This window comes from Coregonus lavaretus (genome assembly GCF_964263955.1).
Source record: "Coregonus lavaretus genome assembly, chromosome: 20".
Lineage (NCBI taxonomy): Eukaryota > Metazoa > Chordata > Actinopteri > Salmoniformes > Salmonidae > Coregonus > Coregonus lavaretus.
In genome coordinates, this window is record NC_140007.1 from 42517114 (window position 1) to 42537824 (window position 20711).

Consider the following 20711-nt stretch of genomic DNA (forward strand, 5'->3'; position numbering starts at 1 on the left):
CACACACACTAAACAATAATTTAGAGATGCAATAGAAACAGATACATTTATTTTTCTCAGTACCATTAATAAGGAAACAGCTCCAGCTAATATCATGAGAACTGTCATGGATGCCACAGCACTGCTTCTAGCTGTGGAATGGGATAGTTGTGGTCCACACTCTGAATCCGACCAAGGGGATCCTGGTTTCATTTCCTGAAGTCCCAAGGATTCACATCTATAAACAGATAAATACTGGCCATTAATGATTCATTTATAACTTGGTCATACATCTTTCAGTTTTAGATGTGTGTAAGGTAACTTTGTATTTAGGATAAAAACTATTTGTGTAAGCCACACTTACCCAGTGTGTGACTGGCAGGCTGGAGTTGCAAACGCCATGCTCTACCAACTGAGCTACACAGGGCCCAACCTGCATGAGAGGAGACCAACCTGTGTGGCTGATGTATTGACCAGGTTTACAGCTGCTGTGTCTCTGGGCTGCTCTACAACCATCCTTAGTTGGGTCTAGACAGTAGAACCCCTCCAGTGTCCAACAGACAGTGTCTGATGAAGGTCTACATGGCTGCTTTACCTTCAAACCCAAACCTATGGAGAAAACATGGCATGTATTATCTGATGCAGATACAACTGAGATATCCTCATAGCATAACATCATATCAGTGTGTGTGTGTGTGGGTTTCAGTGCAGACACACAGGACCACTCTTACCTGGATCACAATTGGTTCACACTTTGCATTTTATGAGACCATTGGGCTCATCAAGGAATGTAGAATCAACACAGGGCACACAGATGGTGCTGGTGAATTCAGTACAATGCTTATGTACATGATTTCCTGCAGAAGAGAGAATCACAATGTCATGTTTTTCTGTTGGTGTTGACGATGTATTAATGTCTGGTGATTCATATGATGTAAAGAGAGGCTCCTTACCTTGTGAACACATGGGACAACATTCATCCCCTATTCTGTACTCGGCTCTACCACATGCAATACAGGATCCAATGCTTTCAAGCACCAGAATAATAGGTATCTGGAACTAGATTAAAAAATATATATGTTTTATCACAAAATCGAAACAGCTATTTAGCAAAATTCTAACCAAAATATTAACATTTCAAATATAATTATTGTAATTATGTGGGACCATTTTTAACAGTCTTTTGTGAGTGTGGTGGCGCCCCCTGGTGTGAATGAATTGAGAGTACTGTGTGGTGTCAGACATTTTCGTTGCATGAAACATGCCAAGCCACAAAATGTGCAAATCAGAAATGTTTCACTTACAGTCCATATCAAGCTTTCAAACTGTGCCATGGTTCCTCAATCCGCACCAAGTCATTGGAAGACCCACACGCTTGATTTGTAAAATTCTTAGGAGTTATGAAGTAACTCCTAAGTGAGTGCTTAACAGAAATAGTCCAGCACACTGGCCATCTTGATGCTTCCAACAATTGAATGGATCACAACGTAATGGATCTATTGATCCATTCAATTGTTCAATTGTTGGAAGCGTCAAGATTGCCAGTGTGCTGGAGTGTTTCTTGATGGACAAAACAACCACACAAAAAGTACACTGCATGACCAAAAGTATGTGGGCACCTGCTCGTCGATCATCTCATTCCAAAATCATGGGCATTAATATGGAGTTGGTCCCCCCTTTGCTACTATAACAGCATCTACTCTTCTGGGAAGGCTTTCCACTTGATTTTGGAACATTGCTTTAGGGACTTGCTTCCATTCAGTCACAAGAGCATTAGTGAGGTCGGGCACTGATGTTGGACGATTAGGCCTGGCTCGCAGTCGACGTTCCAATTAATCCCAAAGGTGTTTGATGGGGTTGATGTCAGGGCTCTGTGCAGACCAGTCAAGTTCTTCCACACTGATCTCGACAAACCATTTCTGTATGGACCTCGCTTTGTGCACGGGGGCATTGTCATGCTGAAACAGGAAAGGGCCTTCCCCAAACTGTTGGAAGCACAGAATCGTCTAGAACAGGGCTGCCTGGAGATCTACTGACCTGTAGGTTTTCAGTCCAAACCTAATGTAGCATATCTGATTCAGCTAGTTAAGGTCTTAAGGAGAATCAGGTGTGCTAAATTAGGGTTGGACTGAAAACCCACAGGACGGTAGATCTCCAGGAAGAGGGTTGGGCAGCCCTGGTCTAGAATGTCATTGTATGCTATAGCATTAAGATTTCCCTTCACTGGAACAAGGGGCCTAGCCCGAACCATGAAAAACAACCCCAGACCATTATTCCTCCTCCACGAAACTTTACAGATGTATGATTCATCACTCCAGAGAACGGGTTTCCACTGCTCCAGAGTCCAATGGCGACGAGCTTTATACCACTCCAGCCGACGCTTGGCATTGCGCATGGTGATCTTAGGCTTGTGTGCGCCTGCTCGGCCATGGAAACCCATTTCATGAAGCTCCCGACGAACAGTTATTGTGCTGACATTGCTTCCAGAGGCAGTTTGGAACTCGGTAGTGAGTGTTACAACCGAGGACAGATGATTTTTATGCGCTTCAGCACTCGGCGGTCCCTTTCTGTGAGCTTGTGTGCTCCTAGATGTTTCCACTTCACAATAACAGCACTTACAGTTGACCGGGGCAGCTCTAGCAAGGCAGAAATTTGACAAACTGACTTGTTGGAAAGGTGGCATCCTATGACAGTACCACGTTGAAAGTCACTGAGCTCTTCAGTAAGGCCATTCTACTGCCAATGTTTGTCTATGGAGATTTCATGGCTGTGTGCTTGATTTTATACACCTGTCAGCAACGGGTGTGGCTGAAATAGCCGAATCCACTCATTTGAAAGGGTGTCCACATACTTTTGTATATATAGTGTATTTGTCACTGACGATACGAAGTTGAATTTGAGACTGAACAAAGCAGGTATCCTCTATTCTAATCCTTGAGCACAGTAATGCTTGCTACTTCTCTCGTCTCTATGGTAGTGGCACATAGCATGTGAATATCCATGTATAGTATGAGTGGGTTTACATGAAGGCAAGTCCTGCCTTCTCCAGTCCTATCAAATTAGTCATTTCTTCAAAATGTCTTTTTAAGTAGGCTAGCCTATTTGAAAAGGCGTAGATATTCTACCCAAGAAAGTTCATTTGGTAACTATCGGGCAATTTAATGCCAACAGAAATTGTATTTTAATTTCATAAAAGGATATTACATTTGAATTTAATATTTTTGAATTTGTATTGAACAAATTGAATCAGTGTATTCATAAATTGAACTTATAGTTCATGATTCCAAACTGAAATGCATGAATACGGCATTCAGCTTTCAAATGTAATTTTAATTAAATTAAATATTAAAATGCAATATTTATATATTCAGTTTCAATATGGTAAATATTGCATTAATTGTCTGTGTATCAAGTTTACAAACTATAATTTCAAGTTGATCAAAGTTTAATATATTCAACTTCTCAGATGCATTCAGATTCAGTTTTAAATTCAGAAAACATTCTGTTACTTTGCCAGCCAGGAATGGTAGGAGAGGAGAACATATGGAATCAAGCGCTCTCTGTGGTAAACAGAAGCTTTTAGCGATTTCTGAATTTATTTTCCTCAAACCATTTTGTTAAGTTCCCCAGCAAGAAAACCAAATAATGTTGGTGCTAAAAGTCCAACCTCAAAACATAAATGGAAAAACCAAAAGCTGTAACACCTTTCCCCTTAAGACTACAAATATATCCTATATTTATGTTGGACAAGTTTGCTCACCACCAACAGAAAACTACTTCCATCTCACAACACGATCAACTTAAATGTGTCCCCTTCTCCAATATAAACATAGTGTCTAATGGCTGTCAACAATGAAATGCCAGACAAAACACACAACTCTTTTATTTATTTTTAAATGTACCTATGCTTGGTTATTTATTTATTTTTTACAACATTTTCTTATTTACCTTTTTTTTCTTCTTTTTTTCTATAGTATAAACTATAATAATATAGTAATATAATCTATATAATCTATATATATCTATAAACTCCGTTTTGAGAAACTCTAATCATGTATGTTTCTATAACTCTCACCCCCTTGGAATGAGCCCAACCAAAACTCATCCCCAAAATATGCAGTCAAAATAAATTGTGAGCCAGGGCTACACAGTGGATAAACGCAAAACACAAAACTTATTGACTGCCCACCTTTGAAAGACAATCAGCTACCAAGTTGTCCTTACCACGGACATGCCTGATTTCAAGGGGAAATTCCTGTAATATCTGTAGGAACTTTCCTCTCGTGATTTTCCTCAGTGGAATTGCCTCAGGGAAACAAGTGGCAGCGTATATGATGGTTAAGACAAACTGTTTTTTCCACTCTTTGCTTTGGGCAAAGGACCAACACAATCCACCAGAGCCCTGCTGAAAGGTTAGTCAAAAGCAGGTATAGGCTACAAAGGTGCAACCGGCACAATTTGGTAGCTTAGTGGTTAAGAGCGTTGTGCCAGTAACCGAAAGGTTGCTGGTTCTAATCCCCGAGCCGACTAGGTGAAAAATCTGTCGATGTGCCCTTGAGCAAGGCACTTAACCCTAATTGCTCCTGTAAGTCGCTCTGGATAAGAGCGTCTGATAAATAAATAAATAATTTTAAAAAACACAACATCCTGTTTCTGACCAGGCCAGTAGAAGTTACGCAAGATACAGTCATATGTCTTGTTGACCCCAAGATGGCCAACCATCATGAGCCAACCTCAGTATCTCTTGTTGAAGCGTAACTGGAACAATAATTAGAGATACACTGGGCCAATCATCCTGCCCAGAAGTGGCGCGAGAACGCTATTTCCTCATTATAACACCATCTCTGTCAAAGTAACCCACACGAACTTCAGCAAATTCGTATCTCAGCAAAAAGAGGGGAGAGGGAAACATCTTCTAAGGATATCCTTTCCATGCCCAATTTAATCTGACTCTTGTGACTGACTGGTTTAGAACCAGATCTCCTGCATGTCACAAGACTGTGTCAGCCCACTTAGCTAAAGCATAGAAATGTGACTTCATTTTGATTGTAGGGATCAATTCAGGAAGTTCATGTAAAGGCTGACATGCTGCTTGCTTAACATGTATTAGTTTCCGCTGATTCATACCAAGACCTGAAAAGTTCCATTGTCTGGTGCACAGGAGACCTGGGTTAGAACCCCACCGGTCAAACTAACACATCTTCAGGTCTCCGGCAAGGTTGCTCATCACATGCTTGGATCACCAAACTACCTCTGTTGCACTCTCATTAAATGGGGTGCACAACAGAAAGTTTTGTTGTTGTGCAGTAGGCCTGATTTCAAATCCAGTCAGTTGTATTGGTGCCGTGATCTCTGACCACGCCCCCTGACTTTGAGAAGTTCCAACGCGACATGCATCAAAACACACCCATCTCATTAGTAGTGGTGAGATAAGATACATTATGTCAGACTAATATGCAATTGACTGTCATAGCCCCACATTAAAAGTATGTGATGGTGAGTTGAGAAGACAATCAGATATACTGTTAATGTTTTTTCTATTGGCTGCCATAGCCCCAAATAAAAAAGTGAACATTGGCTGTTAATTACATTTTTTCTTCACATGGTTGGGGTCGCAAGAATTTTCAGATATCAAAATGGTGTCATGGGCCAAACGTTTGGAAACCCCTGCGCTATGGCAGCAGGCCTGCCTGCTCTGATTGGAGGAGCAGACCGCAAGAAGTGAGAGGAGAAAAAAACGCAAGGAAATCAAGATAGCATTGGCAGCTGTACAGATTTCTCAAACACAGCAGAAGGCTAAAACTATATGATGTCCCATCTCCTTATTAATTCAGCCACTTAGATAACTAGCAAGTTAAACGTAGGGGTTGTGTTAACGCAGAATTCTCAATGTTTCACGCAGAAAAAAAATATTAAACACATAAGAAATATCGAGCTGTGTTTTGTAAACGGAGATCTAAAATGCTTCTTATTGTAATTTCTGCTAGGCATCTGACAAATGTTGTGTGTGCTTCAGTTGTACTTCTCCGCTCTCATATTCACCAATGGGCATTCTATCAGCAGACAGCACTCTGACTGTACTTTTCAGTTTAGCCTACTTTTCTCCGGTAAAATGCAAGATTATCTTCAAGCAAAACATTAGGAAATGTAGCTGGCTACATTATTTCTATGATAAACATTAGAAATGTGATGGCCATGCATCATTTTGGCAAAAAAGACCTTGCTTTTTCATTGTAAGCTCATTTATTTGAGTGACTGCTAGCCAAATAGCGCTGCACTTCTGTTGTCATCTGATGAAAATAAGCAATTTTCTGCTGAATGTGTTGCACTAATGTATTTTCTGTAAAGGAAAACTATAGTTGCATGTCCCTGAACACTATAAAAAAATAATGTATTGGTCACATGCACCGAATACAACAGGTTTAGACTTTACAGTGAAAATCTTATTTACGAGACCATTCCCAACATTGCAGAGTGATAGAAATGATTAATAGAAAATGACTCAAGTAAAACTGAAAGTCATCCAGTAAAATACTACTCGAGTCAAAGTCTACAAATATTTGGTTTCAAATATACTTAAGTATTAAAAGTAAATGGAATTGTTAAAATATACATACAAGTAAAAGTATACATCATTTCAAATTCCTTATATTAAGCAAACCAGATGGAAAAAATGTATGTATTTTGGGGTTTTTACAGATAGCCAGGGGCACACTCCAACACTCAGACATAATTTACAAACGAAGAATTTGTGTTTTGTGAGTCGGCCTGATCAGAGGCAGTAGGGATGACCAGGGATGTTCTCTTGATAAGTGCGTGAATTTGACTATTTTCCTGTCAAAATGTAACGAGTACTTTGGGTGTCAGGGGAAATGTTTGGATTAAAAAGTAAATTATTTTCTTTAGGAATGTAGAAGTAAAAGTAAAAGTTGGCAAAAATATACATTACATTTACATTTTCGTCATTTAGCAGACGCTCTCATCCAGAGCGACTTACAAATTGGTGCATTCACCTTATGATAGCCAGTGGGACAACCACTTTACAATACATATATTATCTATATATATATATATTATTTAAAAAATTGGGGGGGTAGGGGGAGGGTAGAATGATTAATTTTATCCTGTCCCAGGTATTCCTTAAAGAGGTGGGGTTTCAAGTGTCTCCGGAAGGTGGTGAGTGACTCCGCTGTCCTGGCGTCGTGAGGGAGCTTGTTCCACCATTGGGGTGCCAGAGCAGCGAACAGTTTTCACTGGGCTGCACGGGAACTGTGCTTCTGCAGAGGTAGGGGGGCCAGCAGGCCAGAGGTGGATGAACGCAATGCCCTCGTTTGGGTGTAGGGACTGATCAGAGCCTGAAGGTACGGAGGTGCCGTTCCCCTCACAGCTCCGTAGGCAAGCACCATGGTCTTGTAGCAGATGCGGGCTTCAACTGGAAGCCAGTGGAGTGTGCGGAGGAGCGGGGTGACGTGAGAGAACTTGGGAAGGTTGAACACCTGACGGGCTGCAGCGTTCTGGATGAGTTGTAGGGGTTTAATGGCACAGGCAGGGAGCCCAGCCAACAGCGAGTTGCAGTAATCCAGACGGAAGATGACAAGTGCCTGGATTAGGACCTGTGCCGCTTCCTGTGTAAGGTTGGGTCGTACTCTGCGAATGTTGTAGAGCATGAACCTACAGGATCGGGTCATCACTTTGATGTTAGCGGAGAACGACAGGGTGTTGTCCAGGGTCACGCCAATGTTCTTTGCACTCTGGGAGGAGGACACAACGGAGTTGTCAACCGTAATGGCAAAATCATGAAGCGGGCAGTCCTTCCCCAGGAGGAAGAGCAGCTCCGTCTTGCCGAGGTTCAGCTTGATAAAGTAAATAAATAATACTACAGATACCCCCCAAAACTACGTAAGTAGTACTTTAAAGTATTTTTACCTAAGTGCTTTACACCACTGGTGACTAGGCAATCAGTATACAGTGCATTCGGAACATTTTGTTACGTTACAGCCTTATTCTAAAATTGATTAAATTAATGTTTGTCCTCATCAATCTACACACAATACCACATAATGGCAAAGCGAAAACAGAAATACCTTATTTACATAAGTATTCAGACCCTTTGCTACAAGACTCGAAATTGAGCTCAGGTGCATCCACATGAGTTATAGATCTGTCATTCTCATCGAAAGCAAGTCTAAGAAGCGGAAGAGCTGTTCTATGTGCACTATTTCTATGCTTCCCGTTCTTAAGTTTAGTTATTGTGACTTTTACTTTTGGTTTTGTACGTCAGCTTCATACAGCTGAAAGTACAATATTTTTGGTTATGGAAAATATATTTCACAGTGGTTTAGATGGTACACTGATTCTCTACACTATACTTGCTTGTTTTGTCACATAAACTGAAATATTAGAGTTTTAGCAACCAGGAAATGGCAGAGCGATTTCTGCATAGTGCACCTTTAAATAGAACACATTGGCTGCTTAGCCAATTATATTATTTACATTTTAGTCATTTAGCAGACGCTCTTATCCAGAGCAACTTACAGTTAGTGCATACATTATTTATTTTTTCATACTGGCCCCCCCGTGGGAATCGAACCCACAACCCTGGCGTTGCAAACACCATGCTCTACCAACTGAGCTACATCCCTCCCGGCCATTCCCTCCCCTACCCTGGGCCAATTGTGCGCCGCCCCATGGGTCTCCCGGTCACGGCCGGCTACAACAGAGCCTGGATTCGAACCAGGATCTCTAGTGGCACAGCTAGCACTGCGATGCAGTGCCTTAGACCACTGCGCCATTATGGCTGTTGCATCCCATTGAAGTTCATTGTGATGGTAATGACGTTAGCATTAACATTAGCCTACTACATTTAGCCACATGTTGAACTTCCATCCTCTCAGGCCAGGGGCACAATGTATACATTTATGGTTGGATCAGAATCGCCGTTATAATCATTAGCCAGTACGGAGCATTAAGTAAAACCACAAGTCCAAATCCCTATCTCCATCCATGACTAACTTAGGAATGGGCTGATTACAGCTAGCTAGCCACTGGAGGACAACAACACAACGAGATGCAACAATTTAAAAAAAAATCTGTCAGTGACGTTTGGATTCTGGTGATGTGATTGGTTTGAAGCCAAATCCAAACTGGCTTCCCTTGACACTTTTTTTTGGTGCGCCAGGACCATTCACAGCTGAGCTCACTTAGTTTAGCTCAATGCTGATTGGCTCTTATGTTATTTTTATCAAGGGAAGTCAAATGCTCGCTGGCTTCCTTTGCATTCAATGCAACAGTCAGCAACAATGTCATACTCTTTTTGACCAGACAGCATCAGATAGTTGGGCTACAAATAATGAAACAGGGAGCACTGTTTTCGTTCGCTCGGATGCTTTCTCCAGTGAGATACATTCAGCGAATTGAAGGACATTTATGACACACAGAGAAAAAGGTTGAAAATGTCAGTGAAGAACCCCCCGTTGTACATTTTTTTGGGGAAGTCTGACTTCCCTTGGCATCTATAAATATATACCACTGGTGACTATTGCATGGTTGTATTTATCATCATGAGTATGAGGTGCATGTTCCGGATGACTGTGTGATCACGCTCTCCGTAGCTGATGTGAGTAAGACCTTTAAATAGGTCAACATTCGCAAGGCCAGACGGATTAGTGTCTTCACTGACATTTTCAACCTGTCCCTGACTGAGTCTGTAAAACCAACATGTTTCAAGCAGACCACCATAGTCCCTGTGCCGAAGAACACCAAGGTAACCTGCCTAAATGACTACCAACCCGTAGCACTCACGTCTGTAGCCATGAAGTGCTTTGAAAGGCTGGTCATGGCTCACATCAACACCATTATCCCAGAAACCCTAGACCCACTCCAATTTGCATACTGCCCCAAAACATCCACAGATGATGCAATCTCTATTGCACTCCACAATGCCCTTTCCCACCTGGACAAAAGGAACACCTACATGAGAATGCTATTAATTTACTACAGCTCAGCGTTCAACACCATAGTGCCCTCAAAGCTCATCACTAAGCTAAGGACCCTGGGACTAAACACCTCCTTTTGCAACTGGATCCTGGACTTCCTGACGGGCCGCCCCCAGGTGGTAAGGGTAGGTAACAACACATCTGCCACGCTGATCCTCAACACGGGGGCCCCTCACGGGTGCTTGCTCAGTCCCCTCCTGTACTCCCTGTTCACCCATGACTGCATGGCCAGGCACGACTCCAACACCATCATTAAGTTTGCCGACGACACAACAATGGTAGGCCTAATCACCGACAACGATGAGGCAGCCTATAGGTAAGTCAGAGACCTGGCCGTGTGGTGCCAGGATAACAACCTTTCCCTCAACGTGATCAAGACAAAGGAGATGACTGTGGACTACAGGAAAAGGAGGACCGAGCACGCCCACATTCTCATCGACGGGGCTGTAGTGGAGCAGGTTGAGAGCTTCAAGTTCCTGAGCTGCATGTTGCAGTGCTCTCTCAACACACACACCCCTCTGGCCCACCACTCACTCACTCAGCAACAGACTGCCTCACTACCTGATAGTCAGCAGCAGCAGGTCACAGTTTTTGTTTTTAAGATAAATGCCATGGTGGCCGTGGTGCAACTTAGAAGTAGCCCAAAAACCCAGCAACCTGCGAGCAATACATTTTCACCCGCGACATCGTTTTAAATATAGCCCAATTTTCTAGAAACCACAAACATGGCAACCCTGATTCAAACCCACTGATTGGCTTCTTCTTCTTCTTCTTCTTCTTCTTCTTCTTCTTCTATATGGCGGTTGGCAACCAACTTTAAGATGCATTACCACCACCAACTGGACTGGAGTGTGGACCAGAGACAGGGAAGGTCTAAATCCTAGCCAATATTCTCGTCTCCCTAAAGAAGCGAAATACATAATTAAATACTACCTGCCTGAAGATTTCCCCAGTAGTTCACTTAATTTTGGCTCTTCAACCCCATTACTCCTCAAATCTAATAACAATCACTCCATTTCCCTCCCATATTTCTGTCACTGAAATTGAACATGTTCCACTGTCTTGATGATCACACCTCCCAGTCGGATGTTTTCCCTCCAATTTCAATGTACTATTGAGCCTTGTGTGTCCCAGTCTCAGCCTTGTGACTACACTTTCCTCCCTTCTCTCTCGGCCTGAGGACTTCCCTGCCCCCACCTTTTTCCTGGATATTATACAGGTGTCTTCACTTTCCCTCTTTTTTCCACAACTCTTGCCATTTGTTTTTAACCACCGTTTCATCAACCCCTTGGCTTCTGCTTTACTGATTGACAATTCCATCTCAACATTAGGATGTTTAAGAGCCTGCTTGGCGATAACATCCACTTCCTCATTCCCATCTACTCCCACATGAACTGGTACCCAGAGGAACATCACAAATACCCCCATCTGTCCCACCATATACAAGCACTGCAAAACCTCATACAATACATCCTGTCTGCTCCAAGACACAAATTAATTTAAGCCCATCAGTGTTGCACAGGAGTCAAAGCAGATGACTACACTGTCTGGCCTCACTTCCTCCAACCACCCTGCCTGCTGATTGGCTGAAAGAGCACATTTTTACATATTCACTGATCATCTTATTACTGTTGAGACTTTTTAGTTGATTTCAGTGTCCTTTCATGTATCTAGCCTAGGCTACATATTGCAAAATACACTTAACCCCATGACATGTCGCAGTCGCCTATGCTATCACTTTCACTTGCTTAGGGAAATCATCTAATCACATGCGCATGTAGTCTACATCAACACAATTTATTTTTAAAAAAAACATCTGACTCATGCTTTGATTTTATTTTTATTTTGCAGCTTCACATACGGACTGTTCAAGTTTAATTAACCACCCAGCGGATAATTTAAAAGAATTGTAGCCTATGAGGAAGACAGCAATGGTCGTCACTATTTACCACAGCCACAAAGTCATAAAACTCGCCTATTTATGTCATTTGTTGGGTACAGTAGGCACTTGCTTTTGTTGGTAATTGCTTCAATATAGCCTGTTCAAAACTTTAGTGAAGGTTTAAACCAATTCGCAAGTGTTTTGTTTCATTCTGTTGAGCCATTTTCTTTGGCGAAATTAAGTTCCAACTGTAATGCTGTGTTTTCCGCAATATAATATCCTGCTCGTAATTTCCCTATAAACAATGACTTGACATGCTTTTGATATTACCCTAATAAAGTTTAGAAACATTTGTGAAGGTTTGGTCTGGTGTGGCTATTATGAATATTTAGCTACTGCAGGCCTATGATATGAAGGCAGTGCGTACCAGCGCTCCAACTGACTCCGACAGTTCAACTTGAGGTGAGGAAGAATGTTTCCGGGCCTACCAGAGTCTACCTCTTGAACCATGAGGTGGACAACTATTGTTTTTGGAAAGTAGCCTAAAATCCAATAAAAGCAAAAGGCTATAAAGTTTAGCATATGCTACACATCCAAACACAAGGAATAGTGTTTTTGTAATTTGTAATAGGTTGTTTTTAAGGAGACATAAATGTGGCTCATTTGGCTGTTGATGGCGCTGGCTGCGCCAGGTCGGATCTGAATGCATATGGATGTCAAGTAAATTTCTCAAGTGTTGGGTAAATTAAAATATTCCCTGTCATCCAGCGCCAAATTTTTCTAAAGGAAACCCTGAAATTGTTTGCATGAAAATCTGTTGCTAATTGGATGGAAACCTAGCTATAGACACTCTAAAGACTCTGGCAAGTGCTCTAGTCCAGTGTCACTTTGATTATTCCTGCGCATCATAAGCTACCATCCAAACAAGCTTGCAAGAGTTTTACTTAAACTCCCCCCTCATACTCATCTGGAGGTTAAGTATTTTTTCATCTGTAGCTCTGTAATGTGTCTGTATCTCTGCAATTGTATATGTACATTCGGAAATTGTCAAGGCAAGCATTCGATACTGGGTAAGCCTACAAAGCAGGGAGGGATGTATTTTCTGTTTGTCGAGATTGACATAGTCTATTTATTGTGGTGTTGAAAACGTAAACCATGATATTTAAGTTCATTTAACATTTAGTCATCGTCATTATTTATGGAACCAACTGGCTTAAAAAAAAAAATAACGATTATATTGTTTACAAACAGTGGAGTAAAACAAACTAATATTTTGGGTTGGACTGTCACGCCCTGATCTGTTTCACCTGTCTTGTGCTTGTCTCCACCCCCCACCAGGTGTCTCCTATTTGTTCCCATTATCCCCTGTGTATCTATTCCGGTGTTTTCTGTTTGTCTGTTGCCAGTTCGTCTTGTCCCGTCAAGTCTTACCAGCGTGTTTTCCCATTTTCGAGTTTTTCTAGTTGCTGTTTTCTAGTCCTCCCGGTTCTGACCATTCTGCCTGCCCTGACCCTGCCCTGACCCTGCCCCTGCCCTGACCCTGCCCTGACCCTGAGCCTGCCTGCCGTTCTGCCTGCCCTGACCCTGAGCCTGCCCTGACCCTGAGCCTGCCTGCCGTTCTGTACGTTATTGACTCTGATCTGGATTACTGACCTCTGCCTGCCCTTGACCTGTCGTTTCCCTGCTCCCTGTTTTGTAATAAACATCTGTTATTCGAACTGTCTGCATCTGGGTCTTATCCTGAGTCCTGATATGGACATTGCATCATATTCTTACTCTTTTAATTAATGGCATCAACATATTGCAAAACTAATGAAACCAATGACCGACCAATCAACACTCTTGCAAAACTAATGAAGAAATATGTGCAAAAGCAACATATATCTTAGAACGAAAAACTGTATAAATTCAGTATATCTTCCTCTAAATGTATGTCAAAATTGTGCATGGTATGTAAGTTTAGTATCACCTATCAACCAATCCAGTGCATTTTTGTTTAAATATGTTTTGGGGAAATCAACAACACGTCAAAGGATTCAACTACTGAAAACTGAAACAAACAAATGGATCAAACAGATCAATCCCACTTTTGTTGAAGGCGTTTGGTGGTGGTGGTAAACACCATCACCCGGCTCTACCAGGGGAATGCTTAAGTTGGTCTCCCACAGCTCTGCGTATGTCATGTGACTTCTGTCATCCGATCACTCCAAGCTGCATTAAGTCTTGATGCACGAATGTCACATTGTGCTCACATTAGGTTCAGATCTGCCAGGATGCTCGGCTGGTAGAGCACGGCGCTTGTAACGCCAAGGTAGTGGGTTCGATCCCCGGGACCACCCATACACAAAAATGTATGCACGCATGACTGTAAGCCGCTTTGGATAAAAGCGTCTGCTAAATGGTATATTATTATTATTGTGTTCGGAATGTGACATAGTCTGGACGCAATCAAGCCACCGAATATGTATAAGCAATGTGAAGAGATGAGGTGAATGAGTGGGGAAAAGTACTCTCTACACAAATTACTTTCTTTCATAATAACAAAGAACAAATGTGGGTTTCTGAGGGGAAATCATGTCATACAGCCAGAAGGGGAGAGAAACTACATGAATATCGGTGGACAATCTTTCATTAATGTAAATGAACATCTAAACCATGTGACCTCTCACCTCTCTGGCTGTAGAAGTGTTCTCCCTCAACAGCTCTCAGACTGTGCTCCACCCTCGCTGGGTCCTCAGAGGAGAGGAAAGCTGGGACGGGATGGAAGGATGAATGGATCGATCATTCAACAAGTCAGTAAATCTAAAGGGAGTGTTGATTAGCTTAAATATCCATCTCTCACCCATGGAGAGACCTATATTCTGTATCTTACCCTCCAGACGGTCTCGGGGTAGCGAGGTTGGGTGGCTTGGCTCATCCCCTGGTCAGCTGACATCGCAGGGGGAGAGTGAATAATCACTGGTTCATACACACACAGAACAGGGACATAGAGAGACTAGTTAATACAACATTACTATAGAGAGAAATAGCAATGGCGTCTTTTTGTAGGCACTAACTCCACCAGGGTTTGTTGTACAAAGCCTGTGGGGAAATGAATGGTGTTTTGGTAGGGGTTTTCAATAAATGTAGAAAACAAGGTCTGTGGTAAACACAGGCTTAGAAGTTTGTTCTATGAGATAATCATCAGCTAACGTCACTTGTGAATTTCTAAGCATTTATGTAATCATAAAAAGCACATAAACGCTTCATAATTCATCTAGGTCATGTTAACTGACTGATATTATCTCATTGAACAAAACGTATAATATTTCCTAAGCCTGTTTTAACCTCAGACCTTATTTTCGGCGTTTATCCCAAAACTCTATTCTTTCCCCATACGTTTTCCCCATAGGAATGTCTGAACAAACCAGAGGACTACAATCCGGTTATGGGTTTGATTATGATACTGCTATCTCTTACCTATCCAGCTCTGAGTCTGGGTTTGATTATGATACTGCTATCTCTTACCTATCCAGCTCTGAGTCTGGGTTTGATTATGATACTGCTATCTCTTACCTATCCAGCTCTGAGTCTGGGTTTGATTATGATACTGCTATCTCTTACCTATCCAGCTCTGAGTCTGGGTTTGATTATGATACTGCTATCTCTTACCTATCCAGCGCTGAGTCAGCTCCTGATTTCTGGGCCACTGAAGCAGACTGGGATGGTACTGCCTGAGAGGGTACAGTCTGCCCTTTGACCTCTTGAGGAGGATCCAATGTCATCAAGCGGCTTTGTTTGTTCATCAGACAGTGGAGTCATAAGTGAGAGCAGCTCCTTGGTCTCATCTGTGAGAAAGTCTTAATACACCCTTCCCTGTGTCCTACACAGGACGGATAACAAGGCAGTCATAGCCTACTGTAGGGGTGCATCACAATAGTCTACAGTGGCTTCCTCTATCTCCTTTCTTTCATTGTCACTGATCTGAACAGGAGATAGGTGAAAGCATTATGGTATTTGTTTTCACCCGTCCAGTTCTTTCAGATCAGGAGGCCAGGAGGGCATGGTGGGACAGGGGGAGCAGGATCTGCCTTCGTCATATGATTAGGAAAGTCCCTGTAGTTCTTTAATGAAACGTGTTGGGCGGAGAGTTGAAAGTACACAAGGCTTGCAGGCTTCGATATACATTCTGTTTACCGTCTGAATAGTCTTGAGAAATTCATCATAATATTACTACTAAACTGCAAATAGTTATATTGTTAGACTACTTTAACTTTAAATCCATTTGTCAAGAGATTGAAAACAGGAAGAGGGGGGAGTTTTATGAGGAAGGAAACCTTGGCCTACAGCTTAGAGTTAAAACAACATGTACAGTTGTGTAACAGGGACTGTTACGGAGGGGGAAGTTTTAAAAGCCCATTGCTCTTTTATTTCGTTCAGTTCGATGATTTGCATCTAGTCATAGGTTATAACTATGTGTTTTGTGGGGGGACATTGCGAGCTCACAGAAAAGGGCTCCGGGCAGCCGAGCGGAAATGGAGGAAAACTAGACTCCCTGCGGACCTGTCATCTTTTCACTCCCTCCTCTCTACATTCTCTACCTCTGTTTCCGCTGCTAAAGCCACTTTCTACCACTCTAAATTTCAAGCCTCTGCCTCTAACCCTAGGAAGCTCTTTGCCACCTTCTCCTCCCTGCTGAATCCTCCTCCTCCTCCCCCTCTCTGTGGATGACTTCGTCAACCATTTTGAAAAGAAGGTTGACGACATCCGATCCTCATTTATCAAGTCAAATGACACTGCTGGTCCTGCTCACACTGCCCTACCCTATGCTTTGACTTCTTTCTCCCCTCTCTCTCCAGATGAAATCTTGCGACTTGTGACGGCCAGCCGCCCAACAACCTGCCCGCTTGACCCTATCCCCTCCTCTCTTCTCCAGATCATTTCCGGAGACCTTCTCCCTTACCTCACCTCGCTCATCAACTCATCCTTGACCGCTGGCAATGTCTCTTCCGTCTTCAAGAGAGCGAGAATTGCACCCCTCCTCAAAAAACCTACACTCGATCCCTCTGATGTCAACAACTACAGACCAGTATCCCTTCTTTCTTTTCTCTCCAAAACTCTTGAGCGTGCCGTCTCTAGCCAACTCTCCTGCTATCTCTCTCAGAATTACCTTCTTGATCCAAACCAGTCAGGTTTCAAGACTGGCCATTCAACTGAGACTGCTCTTCTCTGTGTCACGGAGGCTCTCTGCACTGCTAAAGCTAACTCTCTCTCCTCTGCTCTTATCCTTCTAGACCTATCCGCTGCCTTTGATACTGTGAACCATCAGATACTCCTCTCCCACCCTCTCAGAGTTGGGCATCTCCGGCGCTGCTCACTCTTGGATTGCGTCCTACCTGACAGGTCGCTCCTACCAGGTGGCGTGGCGAGAATCTGTCTCCGCACCACGTGCTCTCACCACTGGTGTCCCCCAGGGCTCAGTTCTAGGCCCTCTCCTATTCTCTCTATACACCAAGTCACTTGGCTCTGTCACAACCTCACATGGTCTCTCCTATCATTGCTACGCAGACGACACACAATTGATTTTCTCCTTTCCCCCTTCTGATAACCAGGTGGCGAATCGCATCTCTGCATGTCTGGCAGACATATCAGTGTGGATGTCAGATCACCACCTCAACTGAACCTTGGCAAGACGGAGCTGCTCTTCCTCCCGGGGAAGGACTGCCCGCTCCATGATCTCACCATCACGGTTGACAACTCCTCCCAGAGTGCAAAGCACCTTGGCGTGACCCTGGACAACACCCTGTCGTTCTCCGCTAACATCAAAGCGGTGACCCGATCCTGCAGGTTCATGCTCTACAACATTCGCAGAGTACGACCCTACCTTACACAGAAAGCGACACAGGTCCTAATCCAGGCACTTGTCATCTCCCGTCTGGATTACTGCAACTCGCTGTTGGCTGGGCTCCCTGCCTGTGCCATTAAACCCCTACAACTTATCCAGAACGCCGCAGCCCATCTGGTGTTCGACCTTCCCAAGTTCTCTCATGTCACCCCGCTCCTCCGCACACTCCACTGGCTTCCAGTTGAGGCTCGCATCTATTACGAGACCATGGTGCTTGCCTACGGAGCTGTGAGGGGAACGGCACCTCCTTACCTTCAGTCTCTGATCAGACCCTACACCCAAACGAGGGCACTACGTTCATCCACCTCTGGCCTGCTAGCTCCCCTACCTCTACGGAACCACAGTTCCCGCTCAGCCCAGTCAAAGCTATTCGCTGCTCTGGCACCCCAATGGTGGAACAAGCTCCCCCACGACGCCAGGACAGCGGAGTCACTGACCACCTTCCGGAGACACTTGAAACCCCACCTCTTTAAGGAACACCTGGAATAGTATAAAGTAATCCTTCTACCCCCCCCCCCCCCCCCCCCCCATAAAAAAAAGAAGAAGAAAAAAGTGGTTGTACCACTGGCTATCATAAGTTGAATGCACCAATGTGTAAGTTGCTCTGGATAAGAGCGTCTGCTAAATAATGTAAATGTAAATGTCATGTTAAGACTGTCAACTGTAAATGATATGTCTATGGTAATCCAGTAAAACAGTGCTTTTGGGTGAATATGTTTCCCTCAGAACTGTGGATAGAAGTGTATTTACTTGCTGGAAATAGAACAGGTGTCACAAGGGAAAAAAAGAAGTGATACTATCTAGGCTACATTTCTAGGGCCAATTCAGCAGAACATTTTTGAATTCATGCATATCGTGCAGTTGAAAGTCATGCTGACAAACAACCTTAATGATTAGTACAACTTGTGTTCTAATTTTGTATCGTGCGGGCGCCATGTGTGGGTTCAGTGGCCTTTTAGTGTTGTCCTTCTCCTTTCCCAGGGTTCCCAGTTTACCACAAGTTTCCCTGTTTAACAGACACAATGCATTGCTCCAATAACTTTCAAAAGATTATTCCGAAGTTTGCCCCCACAAATGTATTTTCCTATGAATGAAGTCGCACATACAGTGGGGATAAAAAGTATTTAGTCAGCCACCAATTGTGCATGTTCTCCCACTTAAAAAGATGAGAGAGGCCTGTAATTTTCATCATAGGTACACGTCAACTATGACAGACAAATTGAGGGAAAAAAATCCAGAAAATCACATTGTAGGATTTTTAATGAATTTATTTGCAAATTATGGTGGAAAATAAGTATTTGGTCACCTACAAACGAGCAAGATTTCTGGCTCTCACAGACCTGTAACTTCTTCTTTAAGAGGCTCCTCTGTCCTCCACACGTTACCTGTATTAATGGCACATGTTTGAACTTGTTATCAGTATAAAAGACACCTGTCCACAACCTCAAACAGTCACACTCCAAACTCCACTATGGCCAAGACCAAAGAGCTGTCAAAGGACACCAGAAACAAAATTGTAGACCTGCACCAGGCTGGGAAGACTGAATCTGCAATAGGTAAGCAGCTTGGTTTGAAGAAATCAACTGTGGGAGCAATTATTAGGAAATGGAAGACATACAACACCACTGATAATCTCCCTCGATATGGGGCTCCACGCAAGATCTCACCCCGTGGGGTCAAAATGATCACAAGAACGGTGAGCAAAAATCCCAGAACCACACGGGGGGACCTAGTGAATGACCTGCAGAGAGCTGGGACCAAAGTAACAAAGCCTACCATCAGTAACACACTACGCCGCCAGGGACTCAAATCCTGCAGTGCCAGACGTGTCCCCCTGCTTAAGCCAGTACATGTCCAGGCCCGTCTGAAGTTTGCTAGAGTGCATTTGGATGATCCAGAAGAGGATTGGGAGAATGTCATATGGTCAGATGAAACCATCGTGTTTGGAGGACAAAGAATGCTGAGTTGCATCCAAAGAACACCATACCTACTGTGAAACATCATGCTTTGGGGCTGTTTTTCTGCAAAGGGACCAGGACGACTGATCCGTGTAAAGGAAAGAATGAATGGGGCCATGTATCGTGAGATTTTGAGTGAAAACCTCCTTCCATCAGCAAGGGCATTGAAGATGAAACGTGGCTGGGTCTTTCAGCATGACAATGATCCCAAACACACCGCCCGGGCAACGAAGGAGTGGCTTCGTAAGAAGCATTTCAAGGTCCTGGAGTGGCCTAGCCAGTCTCCAGATCTCAACCCCATAGAAAATCTTTGGAGGGAGTTGAAAGTCCGTGTTGCCCAGCGACAGCCCCAAAACATCACTGCTCTAGAGGAGATCTGCATGGAGGAATGGGCCAAAATACCAGCAACAGTGTGTGAAAACCTTGTGAAGACTTACAGAAAACGTTTGACCTGTGTCATTGCCAACAAAGGGTATATAACAAGGTATTGAGAAACTTTTGTTATTGACCAAATACTTATTTTCCACCATAATTTGCAAATAAATTCATAAAAAATTCTACAATGTGATTTCCTGGATTTTTTTTTCTCATTTTCTCTGTCATAGTTGACGTGCACCTCTGATGAAAATTACAGGCCTCTCTCATCTTTTTAAGTGGGAGAACATGCACAATTGGTGGCTGACTAAATACTTTTTTTCCCCACTGTAAATGCAGAAATAATTTTTGTACATATTTGCACGAATTGAGTGTGAGATTATGAAATTAAAATGATTTTGCAGAATGAGATTGGGATAATACTAAATACTTCTAAATACTGCACAATTTTAAAATTTGCCCTCCAATTCCCTCTTCCCCAAAACGTGTTAATATTGTACTATAAATTGTGCCTTCCTGTATTATACTTAAGCTAAAATGTTTATTCTATTCTACTGAGACATTTACTTTATGTTCATATTGTTATCTTTTATTATTTCTTATTGTTGTTGCATTGTCGCGAAGGAACCTGCAAGTGA

General features: G+C 43.0%; 1 pseudogene across 1 annotated transcript; it reads right to left on the bottom strand.

Moving 5' to 3' along the window:
- Positions 1 to 403: 403 nt before the first annotated feature.
- On the bottom strand, positions 404 to 14791 carry LOC311148176 (tumor necrosis factor receptor superfamily member 14-like; annotated as a pseudogene). The gene is made up of 4 exons (XR_014615646.1): positions 14729 to 14791; positions 933 to 1038; positions 711 to 836; positions 404 to 588 (listed from the first exon to the last, which is right to left on the bottom strand). The product of XR_014615646.1 is annotated as a tumor necrosis factor receptor superfamily member 14-like (transcript).
- Positions 14792 to 20711: the final 5920 nt, after the last annotated feature.